Source organism: Choloepus didactylus, chromosome 18 (assembly GCF_015220235.1).
Source record: "Choloepus didactylus isolate mChoDid1 chromosome 18, mChoDid1.pri, whole genome shotgun sequence".
NCBI classification, from domain to species: Eukaryota; Metazoa; Chordata; class Mammalia; order Pilosa; family Megalonychidae; genus Choloepus; species Choloepus didactylus.
Window position 1 is genome coordinate 37,908,440 of NC_051324.1, and position 23,613 is coordinate 37,932,052.

Consider the following 23,613-nt stretch of genomic DNA (forward strand, 5'->3'; position numbering starts at 1 on the left):
TAGGTAATTGTCCCCTACACTTGAGTTTTGAGTTTTTCCTTTGACTCTCTGACTGTCTTAACTCCACCCTTGCCTGGGTCAATGGTGACAACTGAAAATGCCTGAGGCTTTCTCTAATGAGCTACTTAGAATTAGAGGAAAAAAGGGAAAATAGCAAGAAGTCCCCTTTTCAGAGCCGGTCCCCAGCCCTCCAACTCACCAGGCAAGAACCAGAATTGGTACCTGGTTCTGTGTGCCCCTTTTCTTGGGGTACAGACCTTTTCCAGTATTCTGATCTCAGCAGATTCCAAAAGCCTCTGTTTTTATTTATCTATGTATTTTTTTTCCATCAGCCCTGCCTCTTCTCTGCCAGGATAAACCTCTGGGTTCCTTTCCTGCTTGCTCTGGGTATATCTATGCACATAGCCTGTATTCAGTAGTCCAAATTTGTTTATTAAAACTGCAATTGGAGCTTGGTTGAGCTGCATTCCATTGCTCTCAGCAGGGACTGCTTCTTTTTCACACAGTGAAGTTTTTCAACTCAGCCTGCTGTGCCAGTGGTGGAGGGTTGCCAGCTCCGCAGTTTGGGGAGCTTTACTTACAGTTCTATGCTGCAGTCTTAGCCATTCCACCATTTCTTGACTGATATGCAATGTTGTCCGGTCATGGATGTCCCAGACTATTTTCTAGTTCCTGGCTATTTACTAGTTGCTCCCAGGGACTAACTAAAATTTACACCTCCCTATGCTGCCATCTTGCCCTGCCTCTTAGGACTTTTTAAATTCAATGGAAGTGCCTGATGGTGGGTGGATTGCTGGGATGGGTCAGACCACTGTGAGAGGTCAGAGAAGAAAGGGTAGCCACTGGATGGAGTACAGTTTAAAGGGCTTGAAGGGAATCTAAGAATCCTAATTCCCAGCATCACCAGATTTATCAACCTAGAAACATCATCTTAGCATTCTTTCCACAAATTCTGAAGCATCTTTGGGAATGCTTTCCTTCAACTATGTGCATAGGGAATAGATTTGAGTTTTCTAAATGGAAAGAAAATAAAGAGACATAGCAGAGGAGCAAGGGAAGATGGGGGAAAGGAAAGATTCCATGTCCCTTTCTGTTGTTTTTCAATCTTACCCCCTATGTTCTTAGGAAATCAGTCCACAAAAGACTAAAAGAGAGGAGGGGAGGGGGAATAAGCAGATTCCAAAAACAGGGCTGAATTTAGTCTATAGTTACCCCGGGAACATTAACAGGTTTAATTAACCACAAGCGCTAACAGAAGGGAGTAAATAATGGAGGGAAAGCAGTAGAGAAGAATGAAAACCTGAAGAGAGTGGGAGAGGCAGCAGGCAGAAGTCAGAAGATGGAATAAGAGAAAAGGATTAAAAAGAAAACATTAGAGGATGGGAGGTATGAGAGAAAGACCTGAATGTGTTTCTCCTAGGTGTGGAAAGAACCCAAAGTGTGTGTGTGGGGGGGGGGGAGGTGGGGGAGAAGGACCAGTGTGTGCCTATGTTCTGTTCTCCCTTCAACCCAACCCTTTACTACATTCCACTCAACCCATAAACCAGTCAAGACAGAAGTCTTAGTTTCACATTGTTCTGGTTTGCTAATGCTGCCGTCATGCAAAATACCAGAAATGGATTGGTTTTTATAAAGGGGAGTGGTTATATGGTTACAAATTTAGTCTGAAGGCCATGAAAATGTCCAAATTAAGGCATCAACATGAGTATACCTTCACTGAAGAAAGGCCAATAGCATCTAGAAAACCTTTGTTAGCTGGGAAGGCATGAGGCTGGCATCTGCTGATCCCTGGTTGTATTGCAGCTCCTCTCTCAGCTACCATGCATTCTTCAAAATGTTGCCCTTGGGGCATTTTGTACTCTCTTAGCTTCTCCAGAGCAAACTCTGGGCTAGCATCTCCAAATCATCAGCAAAAGTCTGCTTTCAAAGCCATCTCCAAAAATGTCTCTCTAAGCTGCTCCCCAAAATGTCACTCTCAGCTGCTCTGAGGTCCTTCTGTTTGTGACTGTGATGTCAGTGATGAAATCAAGACCCACTCTGAATGAGTGGGGTCCATATCTCAATGGAAATAATTTAATCAAATGTTTCACCCACAGTTGATTGAGTCACATCTCCATGGAAACAATCAAAGGATTCCAACCTAATCAACACTAATACATCTATTCCCACAAGATTGCATTAAGGAACGTGACATTTTTTTTCTTGTTTTTTTTAATGCATTTTTATTGTGAACTTTAATATATATACATAGCAATGATAACTTTCAAAGTACAATTTAACAAGTAATTAGAGAGGAAGTTTCAAAGAATGTCATGGGTCACATTTCTACAACTTCAGTTATAATAACATGATATTTGGGGGGACATAATACATCCAAACCAACACATACATAAAATCAACTGTTACCAAAATTCCATTCCCCACAACTTTTTTGTCCAATTACTTCCAATTACCTCCCTTCCACCTCATCCTTGACCCACAATAGGTTTTGGCAGGAGCCTTCTTGGTGCTGACTTGTCCAGAGAGAGAATTCTGGGGCCATAACCTACCTCCAGACCAAAGTGGACAAGGGGACTTAGGGCCTCCCATTTTCTAGGCCACCCCTCTCCTGCAGCTCCATCCTTCTCCTGCCCTCTTTCAGTCTAAGGGCACATATGGGATTTGCCTTAAGGGAAGGGACGTTCCTGAGAGGATAAAACTTAGGCTCAATTCATGAAATGAAGCTGGGCCCGGGCTTCTGAGAACAAAGGAGCAATGGGAGTTATTAATAAGTATGTGAGCTATTGCATCATATGCACATAATCACTGAGAGATTGTCTTGGGGAAAAACACTGCAGGACCACTGATCATAGGACCAAGATGAAGAAGGGTAAGAGGCCTTAAGGGAGATGAATTCCCAGATGGGTGGGGGGTGTTGGAAGAACTAAACACCCTGAGTACTTGGTCTGGATCACCCCTTCTCTAGAGATCTTAGCTTGCTTCAATTGCTCAGGGAAACCATCCTGTCCTCAAGAACAAGGTCAAATACTTTTTATTACACATTAATAGCACAATGTACCTCTGCTCTGCAGCACTTAGCAGAGTGATAATTTTGCATTTATTTGTGTAGATATTTGTTGAACGTCTGTCTCCTTCCCTAGGACAAATGAGGATAGAGACTGTGGTTGTTTTGCTCACCAGTAACTCCCCATGTCCAGCTCCAAGGATATGACTGAATGAATAAACAAAAAGAGAGTTTTGGGAAAGGAATGGTTAATGGTTACAAGTGCTGAAAAAGGTTGAGTACTATAAAAAGTACATTTGAGAGCTTTCTCAGCTGACATTCAACAAATATTTATTGAGTACCCTATGTATGCCATGCACTGTGCTGAGTTCTTGAGATTCAAGAGAACAGCAGAGGCATGGTCTATACCATCATGGAGCTTATGATCTGCCTAGGGAGAAAGACACTGAAATAGGAAATTACAATGTGAGACATGTTATGCTAGGGAAGAGTGCAGGATGCCATGGAAGCACAAGGGAGGGTGACCTTACTCAGATTTGGGGGACAGGAAGTTCAATCAAAGCTTCCTAGGGTAAGTAACATATAAGTTAAGTCCTAGAGGACATAGCCTTTTTTAATAAGGTAAAATTCATACAACATAAAACTCACCATTTTAACTATAAAAGCATGCAGTTCAGAGGCTTTCAGTATATTCGCAATGTCCTGCAGCCATCACCACTACCTAGATCCCAAACATTTTCATCACTCCAAAAGGAAACCCTATACCCATCAATTAGTCACTTCCCATTCTCCCCTCCCTCAGCTCTTAATCAGCTTTCTGTTTCTATGGATTTGTCTATTCTGGATATTACATATTTCTCAGGAATGAAATCACCTTCTGTGTCTTGCTTCTTTCACTTACCATAAAGTTATTAAGGCCCATCCATGTTGTAGCATGCATCAGTACTTCATTCCTTCTTATAATGAAATAACATATCATTCTGTGGATATACCACATTTTGTTTATCCATTCATCAAGTAGACATACTTGGATTGATTCCACCTTTTGGCTAAGAATAGCTATGAACATTCAAGTACAAGTTTTTGTTTGAATGCCTGTTTTCATTTCTTTAGGGTATATCTAGTAGGGAAGTTTCTAGGTCATATTGTAGTTCTATGTTTAACTTTTCAGGAACTATCAAACTGTTTTACCACAGTGGCTGCACCACTTTATGTTTCCATCACAATGTATGTAAGTTCCAATTTCTCTATAATCTCCCCAACACTTATTTTCCATTTATTTGGTTATAATCATCCTAGTGGGATGTTTTATAGTTTTCAGTTGTAAATTTCCATGTCTGCTTTCAAGATTCTCTCTGTTATTGTCTTTCAACAATTTAGTTATAATCTGTCTTGGTGTGGATCTCTTTGAATTTATCCTACTCAGAGACCATTGAGTTTCATGGATGTGTAGATTCATGCCTTTAAATTTGGGAAGTTTTTGGCCATTATTTCTTCAAATATTATTTCTACCACTCTCTCTCCTTTCTTTCTGGGACTTCCATTTTGTGAATGCTGGTGCACTTGATGGTGTCCCGTGGGGCTTTTAGGCTGTGTTTATTTTTCTTCATTATTTTTTATTTCTTCTCCTTAGACTGGATAGTTTTAATTGACCTATTTTCAAGTTTGCTGATTTTTGCTTCTGCCTACTCAAATCTGGTGAGCCCCATTAGTGAATTTTTCATTTTAGCTATTGTACTTTTCAAATACAGGATTACTATTTAACTCATTTTAATAACTTCCTCTTTTTAGTGATATTTTATATGTGGGAAGATATCATTCTCCTGGTTTTCTTTAGTTTTGTCCATGGTTCCCTTTAGCTCTTTGAGCATTTTTAAAACAGTAGATTTAAAGCCTTTCTCTAATAAGTCCAATATATGAGCTTCCTCAGGAATAGTTTCTTTTAATTTCATTTCCTGTGAATGGACTATACTTTTTGTTTCTTTGCACACCTTATACATTTTTGTTGAAAACTGAACATTTTGATTTTTATAATGCAACAACTCTGGAAATCAGATTATTTATCTTCCCCAGGGTTTGTTGCTTCTGCCTGAGATAGTAACTGTTGTTTGTTTAATGACTTTTCTGTAAAGTCTGTATTCTTTGTTGGGTGTGGTCATTGATGCCTCTGTTATATTATCTTAGTGGTCAGCTGGTGGTTTAAAAAAAACACTTTATCAAAAAATTAAAAAAAACATTTCAAACAAAACAAAGAAATAAGAAAAACAAATATCCTAAAATAACTACATTGCTTCCAATATGCTCCTACTAAACCCCCCAAAAATTAATGAACCATAGTCATTCCTGACCATTCCCATATCATTAAGATTATCCTCAATATTTTATCTGTTCTTACTAGATTATCATTCCCCCTTCACTAGTTGCTGTCTATTTCTAAGTCCCCTATATTCTACCATATAAGACACTTGGCTTATGTTTTTTACAGAGCTCATATTAGTGGTATCATACAATATCTCCCCTTTTGTATCTGACTTACTTCACTCAACGTTATATCCTCAGGGTTCATCCATGTTGTCATATGCTTCACAACCTCATTGTTTCTCACTGCTGTGTAGTATTCCATCATATGTATGTACCACAGTTTATCCACTCATCTGATGTAGGACATTTAGGTAGCTTCCATCTCTTGGCACTGTGAACAACACCACCATGAGCATCAGTGTGCAAATGTCTGTTCATGTCACTGCTTTCAGGTCCTCTGGGTAAATACCAAGAAGTGGAATTGATGGATCATAGGATAACTCAATACCTGGTTTTTTGATGAACTGCCAAACTGTCTTCCAGAGTGGCTGAACCATTATATAGTCCCACTAGCAATGAATAAGTGTTCCAATTTCTCCACATCATTTCCAGCATTTGTAGTTTCCTGTTTGTTTAATGGCAGCCAACCTAATTGGTGTGAGATGATAGCTCATTGTGGTTTTGATTTGCATCTCCCTATTAATTAGCAAAGATGAATATTTTTTAATGTGTTTTTTAGCCATTTGTATTTCCTCTTCAGAGAAACATCTTTTCATATCTTTTGCCCATTTTATAATTGGGCTATTTGTACTAATGTCATTAAGTTGTAAGATTCCTTTATGTATACAAGATATCAGTCTCTTACCAGATAGTTTCCAAATATTTTCTCCCATTGAGTTGGCTATCTCTTTACCTTTCTGTCAAATTCCTTTGAGGTACAGAAGCTTTTAATTCTGAGGAGTTCCCATGTATCTGTTTTTTCTTTTGTTGCTTGTGCTTTAGGTATAAGGTCTAAGAAGTGACCTACTACTACTAGGTCTTGAAGATGTTTCCTTATATTTTCTTCTAAGAGTTTTATGGTGGAGTCTCTTATATTGAGATCTCTGATCCATGCTGAATTAATTTTTGTATAGGGTGTGAGGTAGGGAGTCCTCTTTCATTCTTTTAGATACAGATATCCAATTGTCCCAAAACAATCTATTGAAGAGGCTGTTGTGTCCCAATTCAGTGGATTTGGAGGCCTTATCAAAATCAGTCAACCATAGATATGAGAATCTATTTCTGAATTCTCAATTTGATTCCATTGATCAATATGTCTATCTTTGTGCCAATACCACGCTGTTTTGACTACTGTGGCTTTATAGTTGGCTTAAAAGTCAGGCAGCATAATCCTCCCACTTTGTTTTTCTTTTTTAGAATATTTTTAGCAATTTGAGGCATCCTTCCCTTCCAAATAAATTTGATGACTAGCTTTTCCAGGTTTGCAAAGTAGATTGTTGTAATTTTGATGGGAATTGCATTAAATCTGTAGATCAGTTTGGGTAGAATTGACATCTTAACTATGTTTAGCCTTCCTATCCATGAACATGGACTATCTCTCCATCTCTTTAGATCACCTTCTATTTCTTTTAGTAGAGTTATATAATTTTCTGTATAGAGGTCTTTTATATCCTTGGTTAAGTTTATTCCTGGGCACTTATTTTATTTAGTTGCTATTGAAAATGGAATCTTTTTATTGAGTGTCTCTTCAGTTATGTCATTTCTACTGTATAGAAACATTATTGATGTATGTGAATTCATCTTATATCCTGCCACTTTGCTGAATTTATTAGCTCAAGTAGGTGTGTAATCAATTTCTCTGGGTTTTCCAAGTATAAGATCATATCATCTGCAAATAAATAGAGTTTTGCTTCTTCCTTTCCAATTTGGATGCAATGTATTTCTTTTTCTTGCTGAATTGCCCTGGCTAGAACTTCTAGCACAATGTTGAATAATAATGGTGACAACAGGCATCCTTGTCTCATTCTTGATCTTAGAGGGAAAGCTTTCAATCTCTCACCATTAAGAATTATACTGGCTGTGCATTTTGAGTGAAGCACACCAGAAACAAGAGTACAAACATTATGATGCCTCACTAATACAGACTAACTATAAGGTGTAAATGCTGAGGACTGAATCTTAGAGCACACCTGATCAGGGGAATGCTTATTATAATGATCCCTAGATTGTAAGCTCTTACAGCAGTCACATCTATTCCTGAGTTGTAATGCTTATCTCTAAATCCTGAGATGCTGAGCTCCTTGTGTATAACCTGACCAGTCTCTGAAACTTTCAGTATCTGTGTGACACATGAGACTCAGAGCTAGAACTTGGCAGCTATGAATGTCAGTATTACCCCACACAGCAACTGTTGAAAGAGTTGAAAAAGAATTCAGACTTTAATTAGAGATATGAATGAAGAGGATCTGGTTAGGACTAAGGTAAATCAGGCCCAAGTATAAAAGACAATACTGACTGTGTTTTAAAACTACAACTTATGTGTGAGACCAAGGGAGGAGATGTTTATCTGGTGCAGGATCTATATTTTCTGTAGCACACTAGATAATTTAACTTGTGCTATCAGTTTGTTTGAACACCATAGGTGCAGGGAGTGGTGAAGGGGAAGTGGGATTTGGCAATTTGTACAGGCTGGGGTGAAATCCCAACACATCCAGAGAGACATGGGCAGAGGGCATAAGTGTATTTGTGGGGCCCACTGAGGAACTGGGGAGAAATGAGGAAGTGTTGGACTTCCTTACCTGGGCTATTGCTGATTTTCCCACAGACATTGAGGACTGCCAATTTAGTGGGCTGAGCCCTCGATTTGGGGGCTTTCCCTTGTGAGGCTAGTTGCTGCAAGGGAGAGCATAAGCCCACTTATAATTGTACCTAAGAGTCTCCCCCAGAGAGCCTCTTTGTTGCTCAATGAATTCCTCAGGCAGTGAACTGGCAACTCTGATGAACTCAGGAAATGCTTTGCTGGCTAGACAAAGAAGTGAAGGTCCTCTATCTGTCTCGCTTAAAAGTCTTCAACTGATTGGATTACATCCAGCTGATTGAATTTTCTCATTGTGGAAGTGCACCCTTTGTTGATGTAATCAGTCACAGCTGCAGCCAACCAACTGATGATTTAATAAACCAGCCTTCTGTTTTATTAACCAGCCACAAATGTCCTTGCAGTAACAATTAGGCCAGTGCTTGCTTGACCAGACACCTGGGCACCATCACATGGCCAAGGTGACACATGAACCTAACCATCACATAGAGTATGCAGGATTATTTGAACATTTATCTATAATTTGACAGAGCTAAAACTTGGTGGAGTGCACTTTCCTGACCTACCATCAGATTGTGCTCCTGAGTCACCTTTTACCCTTAAGCCAGTTCTTCTGAATTTTGTTTATGTACTAAGTGGGAGTACAAACCATATGGAGGTCCAATTAGTGTACCAAAATCTGTGTGCACTGGGGACTGTCAGTCCTATGGGTGAGGGGTATGCCCTGTGCATTTTGGCAGGCAGTCCACTCCTGGACCCAGTGGTCCTGGCCTTTCCCAGGGCTGCGGGTGGGAAAAAGCTTCCAAGGTGGCAGATCAGGAGAGACAGAGCAGGATTCTCCCCCATCAAAAACACTAAATAAGGACAGGACATGCTCCAGAACAGCAGCTCCAGAGTCCTACCTCCTGAGCAAGACTTCTACACCCACAGTGAGTGTCTACGTGGAGAAACCAAGAGGCTGTGTTCAAGACAGGTGAGTGTCTGGCCCAGAAAGCCAGCTGATGGCATGGAGGAAAGTAGCCTTTCACACCCTGGGAACCCTCCAAAGTTCTAGTCTTGGGATAACTCCTCACATATCCACAGCCAAGAGCACCCATGCCAGGGACTGTTGGTTTGAATGGGCAGACAACCATGGAAGGGGGTGGTTTTCCACACCCAGTGCAGCCATCTTTGCAGTTGCTTGGGAGATAGCCTTTTGCGGCACCAGGGCCAGAATTTTGTGGTTGCCTGGGAGACAGCCTTTCACAGCCCCAGGACCAGGACTTTGTAGTTGGCTGGAGATAACTTTTTACAGCCCAGCGGCCAGGAGTTTCCTTAAGGGAATTAGGTATTTAGCAGGCTTATGTCAGTGTACACGCTTACCCCATGGAGGCCCACAGTGCACACAGCAAAGGCATGGGTGCTACACGGAAGTGCTGGGACCCCTTCCCCAATTTCAGGGACTTGTGAGCACATGGCAGAGAGGGACAGTGGGACCATTTGAGCTGGAAGGTGAGATGTAAGCTCTGTAGCCCCAGAGTACTCCAGCTAGTGGCTTGACAGAGATTTTAAGTTTCTGGGAAGGTAGGAAGGAAGGAAGGAAGGGAGGGAGGGAAGGAAGGAAGGAAGAAAGGAAGGAAGGAAAATAAATCCTATCTCAGTAGTTTTGGATTAGTTTTGTGTTGGGACACTCCTTCAATGCTTAGCCAGGCAGTTTACAACTTGGCCTTAGCCTCCAATTTATGCTTGTGTAGAGCCTGAAGGTCAGGTAGAGATGAGAGCTTGGGGTCTTCTCAGGTCTTTTCTGAGCATCTGTCCATACCCAGTACACATATTCCTGGAATATGTGGGAATTTTCAAAGCCTTTATTCCTCAATTATCACCTTCTGAAACCCTTCCTTCCCAGGTTTTTCAGTCTGTCTAATGTTTACCTCTACTGTTATTTCTTGCCCCAGTTTGAAGCAGCTAATCCACTTGCCTTAAATGCGTTCAACAAATGCTTCAGAGATGTTTGGGTTATCTGACAAAAAATTTTAAACAGCCATGATAAAAAGGTTTCAATGAGTAATTATAAACATGCTTGAAACAAATGAAAAAATTAGCCTCAGAAAAGAATAGAAAGTATCAGCAAAAAATAGAAGGTATAAAGTAGAACAAAATGCAAATTTTAGAATTGAAAAATGCAATCACCAAAATAAAAACAACAGAATGGAGAGGACAGAGGAAAGAGCCAGTGAACTAAATGATAATATAACTTGCTCTACCTGAAAAACAGAAAGAAACTTGACTTTAAAAACAGTGAACAGAGCTTCAGTGACCTATAGGACTGTAACAAAAGATCTAATATTCATGTCTTCAGAGTCCTGGAAGGCAAGGGAGGCAAAAAGAGGGAAGGCCTGACAAGTACTCAAAATATTGGCTGAAAACCCCGAATTAGGCAATAGATATAAATGTACAGATTCAAGATGAGCAAAACTCAAAAAGGATAAACCCAAAGAAATACCCACCAGTCTCCTGGTAACCTATATTCTAGAGTCTTTGTCTATGAGTTTACATATTATAATTAGTTCATATTAGTGAGATCATACAATATTTGTCCTTTTATCTCTGATTTTTTTTTCACTCAGAATTATCTCAAGATTTATCTATGTTGTCACATGCTTCAGGACTTCATTCATTCTTACTGCTGAATAATACTCCATTGTATTAATCTACCACAGTTTGTTTATCCGTTTATCTGTTGATGGACACTTGAGCTGTTTCCGTCTTTTGGCAATTGTGAATAATGCTGCTATGAACATCATCCTGCAAATATCTGTTCACATCCCTGCTTTCAGTTCTTCTGGGTATATACCTGGTACAAGATTGATGGTTCATAAGGCAACTTTATACATAACTTTCTGAGGAACCACCAAACTGTATTCCACAGAGGCTGTATCATTTTACATTCTCATGAGCAGTGAATAAGTGTTTCTATTTCTCCAACATCCTCTCCAACATTTGTAGTTTCCTGTTTGTTTAATAGCAGCCATTCTAGTAGGTGTGAAATACCTCATTGTGGTTTTGATTTACATTTCCCTAATAACTAGTGAAGATGAGCATCTTTTTATGTGCTGTTTATCCATTTGCATTTCCTCTTTGGAAAAATGCATTCATGTTTTTGCCCATTTTTAAATTGAGTTGACTTTTTATTCCCAAGTTGCAGGATTTCTTTATATATTCTGAATTTCAAACCCTTATCAGGTATGTGGTTTCCAAATGTTTTCTGTCATTGAGTTGACCATCTTTTCACCCTTTTGACAAAGTCTTCTGAAGCACAGAAGCATTCAATTTTGAGGAGGTCCCATTTATCTATTTTATCTTTGCTTGTGAATTGGGCATAAGGTCTAAGAAAATACTGCCTATCATTAGATTTTCATGATATTTCTATACATTTTCTTTTTTAGTGGTGCTGGCTCTTATATGTAAGTCTTTGTTCCATTTTCAGTTAATTTTTGTATATGGGGTGAGATAGGGGTCTGCTTTCATTCTTTTGGATATGGATATCTAGTTTTCCCATAACTACTTATTGGAGACTGTTCTGTCCCAGTTGAGTGTACATGAGAGCCATAGATCTGAGAGTCTATTTCTGAACTCTTGATTCAACTCTTTTGATCAATATGTCTATCTTTAAGCAAATACCCATGCTGTTTTGACCACTGTGGCTTTATAATATACTTTAAAGTCAGGAAACATGAGTCTTCCCACCTCATTCTTCTTTTTCAAGGTGTTTTTGGCTTTCATGTTCCCTTACCCTTCCAAATGAATTTGATGATTAGCTTTTCCATTTCTGCAAAGTAAGCTGTTGAAATTTTGATTGGTATTGCATTGAATCTCTAGATAATATTAGGCAGAAATGATATCTTAATGACATTTAGCTTTTCAATTCATGAACATGAATCTCTGTCCATTTACTTAGGTCTTCTTTGATCTCTTTTAGCAATGTTTTGTTTTATGCATACAGTTCTTTTACAACCTTCCTTGAGTTTATTCCTGGATATTTGATTCTTTTACTTGCTTTTGTAACAATACACTGAATATTTTTCTTTGATAGCCCATTGTTCCAGTTTGTTAATGCTGCCATTATGCAAAATACCAGAAATGGATTAGCTTTTTTGTGTTGTTGTTTTATAACTTGCTTTTATTTATTTTTTATTTATTTTTTTATATAATCACATAACATATAATCATGCAAAGTGTGCAATCAGTTGTTCACAGTATCATCATATAATTGTGCTTTCATCACAACAATCAAACTTTGAACATTTTCATTACTCTAAAAAATTAAATAAAAATTAAAATAAAAAAGATAATCCAAAACATCCCATTCCCCTTCTCTCCCCATTGTTCACTTACTTTTTTTAAATAAGATTTGTTCACACACCATACAATCATCCAAAATATACAATCATTTGATCACATTACCATCATATAGTTGTTCATTGATCACCCCAATCTATTTTTTTAACATTCTCCTTGTACCAGAAAAAGTGATAAGAATACAAAAAAATAGTGAAAAAAGAACACTGAACTTGACCCCCTGCCCTATTTTTTCCTTTAGTTTTGTGCCCCCCTTTTTCTACTCATCCATCCATACACTGGGTAAAAGGATTGCAATCCACAAGGTTTTCCAAATCACTCAGGAGACAGACTTTTTTTTTCCATCACTACAGTTAATATTTTTTTTCAATTTTTAGAACATTTTCATTACTCCAGAAAAGAAATAAAGACACATAAAAAAAGGAAACAGAAATCCTCCCATACCCTTAACCACCCTGCTCCACTATTGATTCATAGTATTGGTATAGTACATTTGTTATTGTTGAAAGAATGCTAAAATGCTTCTAACTGTAATATATAGTTTCCAATAGGTATGTATTTTTTCCTATATGCCCCTCTATTATTAACTTCTACTTACAGTGTCATACACTTGTTCTAGTTCATGAGAGAGATTTCTAAAATTAGTACAGTTAATCATTGACATTGTCCACCACAAAAGTCACTGTTTTATACATTCCCATATTTTAACCTCCAACTTTCCTTCTGGTGACATACATGACTCTGAGCTTACCCTTTCCACCACATTAGATAGATTAGATAGATTAGATAGATTTACAGCTCTCCCTTTTGAAGATTTTCTATTCCTTTAGTGTTATATTTTTTAGGATAATGATTATTGAAAATGTTTTTTTCCTGGCATAGCCTACTTCTAACTGAAACTGCATGTCAGTGTCTTCAAAACAAAGAACTTACGGAATTTCACTGGAGGTGTGTTGTTTAGATACAGAGAAGTTGGAGTGGGCCTGGCTTAACCAAAATTGGTTGCAGACACCCACATTGTCATGGTGTGTAGTTCTTTAATGTGGTGTTGGATTTTATTTGCAAGTATTTTATTGAGGATTTTTGCATCAATATTCATTAGAAAGATTAGTCTATAGTTTCCTTTTCTTGTAGTATGTTTATATGGCTTTGTTATTAGGGTGATATTGACTTCATAGAATGAATTAGGTAGTGATCCCTCTTCTTCAATATTTGGAAGCATTTGACTAGGAATGGTGTTGATTCTTCTTGGGATCTTTGGTAAAATTCTGTGAATTCATCTCATCCTGGGCTTTTCTTTGTTGGGATGTTTTTTACGACTGGTTCAAGCCATACTTTTGATTGGTTTGTTGAGGTCTTCTATTGCTTCTAGAGTCAGTGTAGGTTGTTTGTATATTTTGAGGAGCCTGTCCATTCCATATAAGTTTTTTTTAATTTGTTGGCATACAGCTGTTCATAGTATCCTCTTATGATATATTTTTTTAATCAGGTCCATGTAATGACCCTCTCTCACTTCTGATTTTATTTATTTGCATCTTCTCTGTTTTGTCAGTGTAGCTAAGGGCTTGTCAATTTTATTCATCTTCTCAGAGAAGCAACTTTAAAAATAGTTTTATTGTGGAATATAACATATATACATAGAAGCGATAACTTTCCAAGGGCAATTTCACACTTAGCAAATTTCAAAGAATGTTATGGGTTACAGTTCCATAGTTTCAGTTATTTCCTTATTGTGAAATATAGCATATATGCAAAAAAGGTTATAACTTTCAAAGTAAACTTTTACAAATAATTCTATAGGAAATTTCCAACAATATTATGAGTTACAGGAGGATAGTTTCAGTTATTTCCTTATTGTGAAATATAACATGTATACAAAATGGTGATAACTTTCAAACTACAATTTAACAAGTAGCTATGGGCAAATTTCAAAGAATGCTATGGATTAAAGTTCCACCATTTCAGTTCTTTCATTCTAGCTATTCTAATACCCTAACAATTAAGAAAAAGAAAATTTAATATAGAGATTCAGTATTCACCATCCTTTGTTAAATTCCTTCATCTAAGAACCAACTTTTGTATTTATTGATTCTTTTGTTTCTTTTTTCCTCCATTTCATTGATTTCTGCTCTAATAATTGTTATTTCTTTCCTTCTGCTTCCTTTCTGGTTAGCTTGCTGTTCTTTCTCTAGTTTATCCAGGTGTTCAGTTACGTCTTTGATTTTAGCTTTCTTTCTTTTTAACGTAAGCATTTAAGGCTATAAATTTCCCTCTCAGCACAGCCTTTGCTGTATCCCATAAGTTTTGACACATTGTGTTCTCATTTTCATTTGTCTCAAGATATTTACTGATTTATTTTGCAATTTCTTCTTTGACCCACTGATTCTTTATGAGCATGTTGTTTAACCTCCATATATTTGTGAATTTTCTGGTTCTCTGCCTATTATTGATTTCCAGCTTCATTCCATTATGATCAGAGAAAGGGCTTTGTATAATTTCAGTATTTTTAGATTTATTAAGACCCTAGCATGTGGTTTATCCTGGAGAATGTTCCATGAGCACTTGAGAAGAATTTATATCCTACTGTTTGGGGGGTGGAATGTTCTATACATGTGTCTTAGGTCTAGTTCATTTATAATATTACTTAGGTTCCCTGTTTCCCTATTGATCCTCTGTTTAGATGTCCTGTCTTGAATAAGTGGTGTATTGAAGTCTCCCACTACTATTGTAGAGATGTCTATTACTCTCTTCAGTTTTGCCATGTTTGCCTCATGTACTTTGGAGCACCTTGGTTAGGTGTAAAAATATATATATTTCTTCCTGATTGATTTCCCCTTTTATTAATATATAATGTCCTTCTTTGCCTCTAACATTTTTGCATTTCATATCTACTTTGATATCCGTATAGCTACACCCAACCCTGCTTCCCCCCCTTTTTTTTGGTTACTGCTTGCATGGAATATATTTGCCCATTCTCTCACTTTCAACCTATTTGCATCTTTGGGTCTAGAATAAGTCTTTATAAACAGCGTATATATGGATCATATGTTTTTATCCATTCTGCCAATATGTGTCTTTTGATTGGGGAGTTAATCCACTAACATTCAATGTTATTACTGTAAAAGCAGGCCTTACTTCAACCATTTTACCCTTTAGCTTTTATTTGTTAGATCTTTTTTTTTCTCTTTATCCTTTTGTTACCTTACTGATAATCTTCATTTCTATACTCACCTCCAAGCCTCTGTTTCCTGTCTTTTCTTTTATCAGCATAAATCCCTTTAGTATTTCTTGTTGGGCAGGTCTCTTGTTAATAAACTCTCTCAGCTTCTGTTTGTCAGTGAATATTTTAACTTCTCCATCTTTTCTTAAATTCAATTTTACTGCAACTGTTCACATATCATACAGTCATCCGAAGTGTAGTCAATTGTTCATGGTACCATTATATAGTTGTTCATTCACCACAATTAATTGTTTCAACTTTTATAATATTTTCATTACTTCAGAAAAGAAATAAAAATAAAAATGAAAACTCAAATTCTCCCATTATATTCTCAATATAATGCCCTCAAGTTTTCTTCATCAACCCATTTTTTAAAAAACAGTTTTGTTCACAGAAAATGCATTCCATACTAAGTAAATAATTGATGGTTCCCTGCATAATCACATATTTATGCATTCACCACAATCACCACTATCTATATAATGACATTTCCATTTTTTCCACAAAGAAAGAGGAAGAGTCAAAGAAGGTAGAGAGACAAATGAAAAAGAAAAAAAAAGACAGCTAAAAACCAAAAAAGGAAAGATAGCTAAAAATAAAGTATAATAAAAGAGTAGATAACATCACCAATGCCAAAAGTCCCACACCCCTCCCTTATATCCCCCTCTCATAGGCATCCAGCTTTGGTACATTGCCCCTGCCACATACATCAAAGGAAGCAAATTACAATGTTTCTGCCAACTATAGTCTCTAGTTTGCTTTGATTGTATTTTTCCCCAATACCACCCCATTTTTAACACCTTGAAAGGTTGACATTCATTTGTTGTCCCTCATGAAAAAAACATATTTGTACATTTTATCACAATTACTGAGCACTCTAGGTTTTACTAAGTTATTCAGTCCCAGTCTTTATTTTCCCTCTTTCCTTCAGGTGTCTCACATGCCCCTGACCTTCCTCTTTCACCCATATTCACAGTCATCTTTATTCAGTACTTACATTGTTGTGCTACCATCACCCAAAATTGTGTTCCAAACCTATCACTCCTGTCTTTTCCTATCTGTCTGTAGTGCTCCCTTTGGTATTTCCTGTAGAGCAGGTATCTTATTCACAAACTCTCTCATTGTCTGTTTGTCAGAGAATATTTTAAACTCTCATATTTGAAGGAGAGTTTTGCTGGATATAGGATTCTTGGTTGGCTATTTTTCTCTTTCAGTATCTTAAATATATCACCCCACTTCCTTCTTGTCTCCATGGTTTCTGCTGAGAAATGCACACCTAGTCTTATAAAGCTTCCCTTGTATGTGATGGATCACTTTTCTCTTGCTGCTTTCAGGATTCTCTGTGTCTTTGACATTTGATAATCTGATTATTAACTGTCTTGGCGTAGGCCTATTCATATCTCTTCTGTTTGGAGTACGCTGTGCTTCTTGGATCTGTAAGTTTATGTCTTTCATAAGAGATGGGAAATTTTCATTGATTATTTCCTCTATTATTGCTTCTGCCCCTTTTCCCTTCTCTTCTACTTCTGGGACACCCATGACATGTACATTCAATTCCCTGAGACATTGCTCATATTTTTCCATTCTTTTCCCTATCGGTTCTTTTGTGTGTAGAATTTCAGGCATCTTGTTCTACAGTCCCTGAATGTTGTCTTCTGCCACTTGAAATCTGCTATTGTATGTCCCCATTGTGCCTTTCATTCTCTTGTATTGTGCCTTTCATTTCCATAGATTATGCCAGTTGTTTTCTCAAACTTGCAATGTGTACCTTAATTGTGCCAGTTTGAACGTATTATGTCCCCCCAAACACCATTATCTTTGATGTAATCTTCTGTGGGCAGATGTTATCAGTGTTGATTAGACTGTAATTCTTTTTTTTTTCCCATTTTTATTGAGATTGTTCAGATACCATACAATTATCCAAAGATCCAAAGTGTACAATCACTTGCCCCTGGGTACCCTCATACAGCTGTGCATCCATCACACTTAATTTTTGTTCAATTTTTAGAAACTTTTCATTACTCCAGACAAGAAATAAAGTGAAAGATGAAAAAAGAAAAAAAGAAAAGGAAACTCTAAACCTCCCCTATCCCTAACCAACCCCCTCAATTGTTGACTCCTAGTATTGATACAGTACGTTTGTTACTGTTTATGAAAAAATGTTGACATACTATTAACTGTAGTATATAGTTTGTAATAGGTATATAGTTCTTCCCTATATGCCCCTCTATTATTAACTTCTAATTGTATTGTCATACATTTGTTCTGGTTCATGAAGTGATTTCTAGTATTTATACAGTTGATCATGGACATTGCCCACCATAGGATTCAGTTTTATACATTTCCATCTTTTGACCTCCAACTTTCCTTCTGGTGACATATATGACTCTGAGCTTCCCCTTTCCACCTCATTCACACACCATTCGGCGCTGTTAGTTATTCTCACATCTTGCTACCAACACCCCTGTTCATTTCCAAACATTTAAGTTCATCCTAATTGAACATTCTGCTCATACTAAGCAAGAGCATCTACATTTCTTCCACACGGCAGGAGGGAAAGTCAAAGAAGGTAGAGAGGCAAAAGAAAGAGGAAACAAAAAAAAAAAATGACAGCTAGGAAGCAGCAAAAGGAAAAATAACCTTAAATCAAAGTAGAATAAAGAATCAGACAACACCACCAACGTCAAGTGTCTAACATGCCTCCCCTATCCCCCCCCCCCCTTATCTGCATTCACCTTGGTATATCACCTTTGTTACATTAAAGGAAGCATAATACAATTATTCTATTAGTTACAGTCTCTAGTTTATGCTGATTGCATCCCTCCCCCAATGCCTCCCCATTTTTAACACCTTGCAAGGTTGACATTTGCTTGTTCTCCCTCGTAAAAGAACATATTTGTACATTTTATCACAATTGTTGAATATTCTAGATTTCACCAAGTTACACAGTCCCAGTCGTTATCTTTCCTCCATTCTTGTGGTGTCTCACATGCTCCCCATCTTCCTCTCTCAACCGCATTCTTAGTTACCTTTGTTCAGTGTACTTACATTGTTGTGCTACCATCTCCCAAAATTGTGTTCCAAACCACACACTCCTGTCTTCTATCACCCTGTAGTGTTCCCTTTAGTATTTCCTGTAGGGCAGGTGTCTTGTTCACAAAGTCTCTCATTGTCTGTTTGTCAGAAAATATTTTGAGCTCTCCCTCATATTTGAAGGACAGCTTTGCTGGATGCAGGATTCTTGGTTGGCGGTTTTTCTCTTTCAGTATCTTAAATATATCACCCCACTTCCTTCTTGTCTCCATGGTTTCTGCTGAGAGATCCGCACATAGTCTTATTAAGCTTCCTTTGTATGTAATGGATTGCTTTTCTCTTGCTGCTTTCAGGATTCTCTCTTTGTCTTTGACATTTGATAATCTGATTATTAAGTGTCTTGGCGTAGGCCTCTTCATATCTCTTCTGTTTGGAGTACGCTGCGCTTCTTGGATCTGTAATTTTATGTCTTTCATAAGAGATGGGAAATTTTCCTTAATTATTTCCTCTATTATTGCTTCTGCCCCCTTTCCCTTCTCTTCTCCTTCTGGGACACCAATGATACGTACATTATTGTACTTTGTTTCATCCTTGAGTTCCCGGAGACGTTGCTCATATTTTTTCATTCTTTTCTCCATCTGCTCCTTTGCGTGTAGGCTTTCAGGTGTTTTGTTCTCCAGTTCCTGAGTGTTTTCTTCTGCCTCTTGAGATCTGCTGTTGTATGTTTCCATTGTGTCTTTCATCTCTTGTGTTGTGCCTTTCATTTCCATAGATTCTACTAGTAGGTTTTTTGAACTTTTGATTTCTGCCGTATACATGTCCAGTTCTTCCTTTACAGCCTCTATCTCTTTTGCAATATCTTCTCTAAACTTTTTGAATTGATTTAGCATTAGTTGTTTAAATTCCTGTATCTCAGTTGAAGTGTACGTTTGTTCCTTTGACTGGGCCATAACTTTGTTTTTCTTAGTGTAGGTTGTAATTTTCTGTTGTCTAGGCATGGTTTCCTTGGTTATCCAAATCAGGTTTCCCAGACCAGAACAGGCTCAGGTCCCAGAGGGAAGAAATATTCAGTATCTGGTTTCCCTGCGGGTGTGTCTTAGAAAACTGCTCCACCCTTTGATGCCTCGGGTCACTGTGCTTTTCTGCCCAGCAGGTGACGCCTGTTAGCCTATAATTCTTGACTGGTGTGAGGAGGTATGGCCGTGTTCCCTTAGGCTCTGGGGTCTGGTTCCGAATGGAAAGGGTCCCACCCCTTTCCTCCTAGAGAAGACAGACCCCTCAGGTGGAGGTCATTAGCATTTCAATGGTCTCGCTCTCTGCTTGTGCTGTCTCCACCCTTCTCCACTTCACAGCCCTGGAAACTGAAAATGACTGGGGCTTTCTCCACTGAGCCGAAAAAGAATCAGATAGCCCCCTTCAGACCCAGTCCAAGGCTCTCCAAGGTCAGTCGTCACCCAAAGCCTCTGTCTGTTTTTTGGGGATGCGTACCTGTAGTAAGCAGTTCACACTTGCTACTTAAAACCCCAGTTGGAGCTCAGCTGAGCTATATTCGCTTACTGGGAGAGAGCTTCTCTCTGGCACCACGAGGCTTTGCAGCTCGGGCTATGGGGGAGGGGGTCTCCCGACCTGGTTCCGCAGGTTTTACTTACAGATTTTATGCTGTGTTCTCGGGCATTCCTCCCAATTCAGGTTGGTGTATGATGAATGGATGGTCTCGTTTGTCCCCCTGCAGTTATTCTGGATTATTTACTAGTTGTTTCTCGTTTTTTGTAGTTGTTCCAGGGGGACTACTTAGCTTCCACTCCTCTCTATGCCGCCATCTTGCCCGACTCCTAGACTGTAATTCTTTGTTTCTTTGGAGATATGCCCCACCCAGCTGCGGGTGATAACTCTGATGAAATAATTTCCATGGAGGCATGGCCCCACCCATTCAGGGTGGGCCTTGATCAGTGGAGCCATATAAATGAGCTGACAGGCAGAAAGAACTCAGCGCAGCTGTGAGTGATGTTTTGAAGAGGAGCCACAGCCAAGAGGGACACTTTGAAGAAAGCACAGGAGCTGCAGATGAGACACAGTCTGAGGATGGACACTGAAAGCAGACTTTTGCTCCAGAGACGCTAAGAGAGAAAAAACACTCCAAGAGCAACTAAGAGTGACATTTTTGAGAAACTGCAGCCTAGAGAGGAATGTCCTGGGAGAAAGCCATTTTGAAACCGGAACTTTGGAGCAGACACCAGCCACATGCCTTCCCAGCTAACAGAGGTTTTCCAGACACCACTGGCCATCCTCCAGTGAAGGTATCTGACTGCTGATGTGTTACCTTGTACCCTTTATGACCTTAAGACTGTAACTGTGTAACCAAACAAACCCCCTTTGATAAAAGCCAATCCATCTCGGGTGTTTTGCATTCCAGCAGCCTTAGCAAACTAGAACACTTATGTTCACCCAGTTTTTTTCTTTATATCCTTCATCTCTTTTGCCTTATCTTCACTAAACTCATTTACTTGGTTTTTTAATTAATTTAGCATATTTATTTGAAAATCTTTAATTGACTGTTTCATTGAAGTAAAAGAATATCTCAACTGTATCTCAGTTGAGGTGTAAGTTTGTTCCTTCGACTGGGCCATATCTTCATTTTCTCTAGTGTGATTTTTAGTTTTCTGTCATCTAGGTATCTGGTTTTCTTAGTTAGCCCAATCAGATTTTCCAGATCACAATGGGTTCAGGTCTCAGAATGGGGCTATATTCAGTGTCAGATTTCCCTGAGGGTGTGTCTTAGAAGATTGACAGACTTTCCTCTGAGGCCTCTACCTGCTGTGCTTTTTCCAACCTGTACAGCAGGTGGTGCCTGTCAGCCTGCCACTCCCCACTGGTGTAAAGATGTGTGGTCCCTTTAATTCTCAGTTTAAGTTGTTTCTGTTTGGACTGTTTCCCCTAAATCCTGAGGTCTAAGTTCTGAAGGGAGGGTAGGCATTAGAGCTGGGCCTCACCTCCTTCCTCTTAGGGAAGATACCACCCCTACGGTGTTATCTTCTGCACTTAGATTACTCCATTGTCTCTCTGACTCTGTTAACTCCACCCCTGTCTGGGTCAGAGCATTGCAAACTGAAAATGGCTGGGGCTTTCTCCACTGAGCCACTCAGGTTGGGAGAAAAGGGGAAGGTCCCTTTTCAGAACCCATCTATGGCTCCCCAGTTTTGCCCATCGATGAGATATCACACCCAGTCTTCTAGGCTCCATTTCCCAGGACACAGGAATTTTCTGGCTCTCTAAGGTCAGCCATCTCTAAAAGCCTCCCTATTTAAAGCAAAAATTTTTTTCCATCAACCCCACTTCTCCACTGGGAGTGACCTCAGGGTACTTTGCTGCTTGTTAGGGGTTTTTCTATGTTTGTAGCTTCTATTCAGCAGTCCACAGTTGTTAATTAAAACCCCAGGTGGAGCTAGGCTGAGTTATATTCACTTGCTCCAGGAATGCTGCTTTCTCCCACAGTGAGGTCATGCAGCTCAGCCTGCCATGAGAGGTGGGAGCTCCCAGCATGGTTCAACAGTTTTTACTTACAGCTTTTATGCTGTGATCTCAGCCATTCCACCCATTCCAGGTTGATGTAAGATGTGTGGACAGTCACGCTTGCCCCCAGCAGTTGTTTAAGATTATTTACTAGTTGTTTATTACTTGCTCCAGGGGACTAACTAAATTCCACACCTCCCTATGCCACCATCTTGCCCCGCTTCTCTTCCTCTTTTTGAAGGACAGCTATTCTGGATGAAGAATTATTGGCTGTAAAATTTCTCTTTCGGTATTTTAAATATATCTTAAATATATTGTGCCTTCTCTTCTCCCATGGTGTCTGATAAGAAATCAGCATTTATTCTTATTTGGCTTTCTTTATATGTGTAGAATCAATTTTCTCTTGCTGCTTTCAGGATTCTCTGTTTCTTTTTGTCATTTGATGGTCTGATTACTATTGGTCTTGGATTGGGCCTATTCAGATTGATTCTATTTGGGGTACATTGTATTTCCTGGATTTGCATATATTGTCTTTTATAGGGGTTGGGAAATTTTCAACCATTATTTCCTCAAATATTCTTGGCTCTTTTCCCTTCTCAGATACCCATGATGTGTATGTTTGTGCACTTCTTGTTGTCAATCATTTCCCTGAGATCCTGCTCAAATTTTTCCATTCTTTTCTCCCTCTCTTCTTGTCTGTTTGAATTTATATTCTCTGTCATCTACCTCACTGATAATTTCTTCTGCCTCTTCAAATCTGCTGTTGTGTCTCTAGTGAATTTTTAATTTATTTTGTCTTTCATTTCAATAAGATGTGTTACTTTTCTTTATAAGCATTCAAATTCTTCTTTATGCTCACCTAGTGTCATCTTAATATCCATTACTTCTTTAGCCATCTCCTTGATTTGATTTGGGATATTTGAACATTTTTGATTAGTTGTTCCAAATTCTGTCTCCTCTGAACTTTTTCATTCATTCTTTTGGCTGCACCATATTTTCCCATGTTTTAGCAAGCCTTGTGATTTTTGCTGATATCTGGGAATCTGATTATCCTGATGGGTTTATTCTGAGAGTCAGTTTCTTTTATGCAGGATTTTGTTGTTGCTTGGGTTTGTATTAAGGCTGTTATTTGACAGTTGGTTCATTAGTATTCCCAAGACAAAATAGGGCCAGGTTCCCCTGAAGGGGGCACAGACCAGATCCAAAGGCCCTGGGAGAGGATCTGGAAGGACTCCAAAAGCCCTCTTTTTTTCCATTCACATCACCAGGCTTCACTTTCCAGCCTGCCCAGCAGATGGTGCTCTTCAGCCACCTATTCCCCTCAGCCCTAGGAAGGCAGACTGTTACGGCTCTTCACCAGTGCTGCCTCTGATGCAGTTGAAATAATGACAC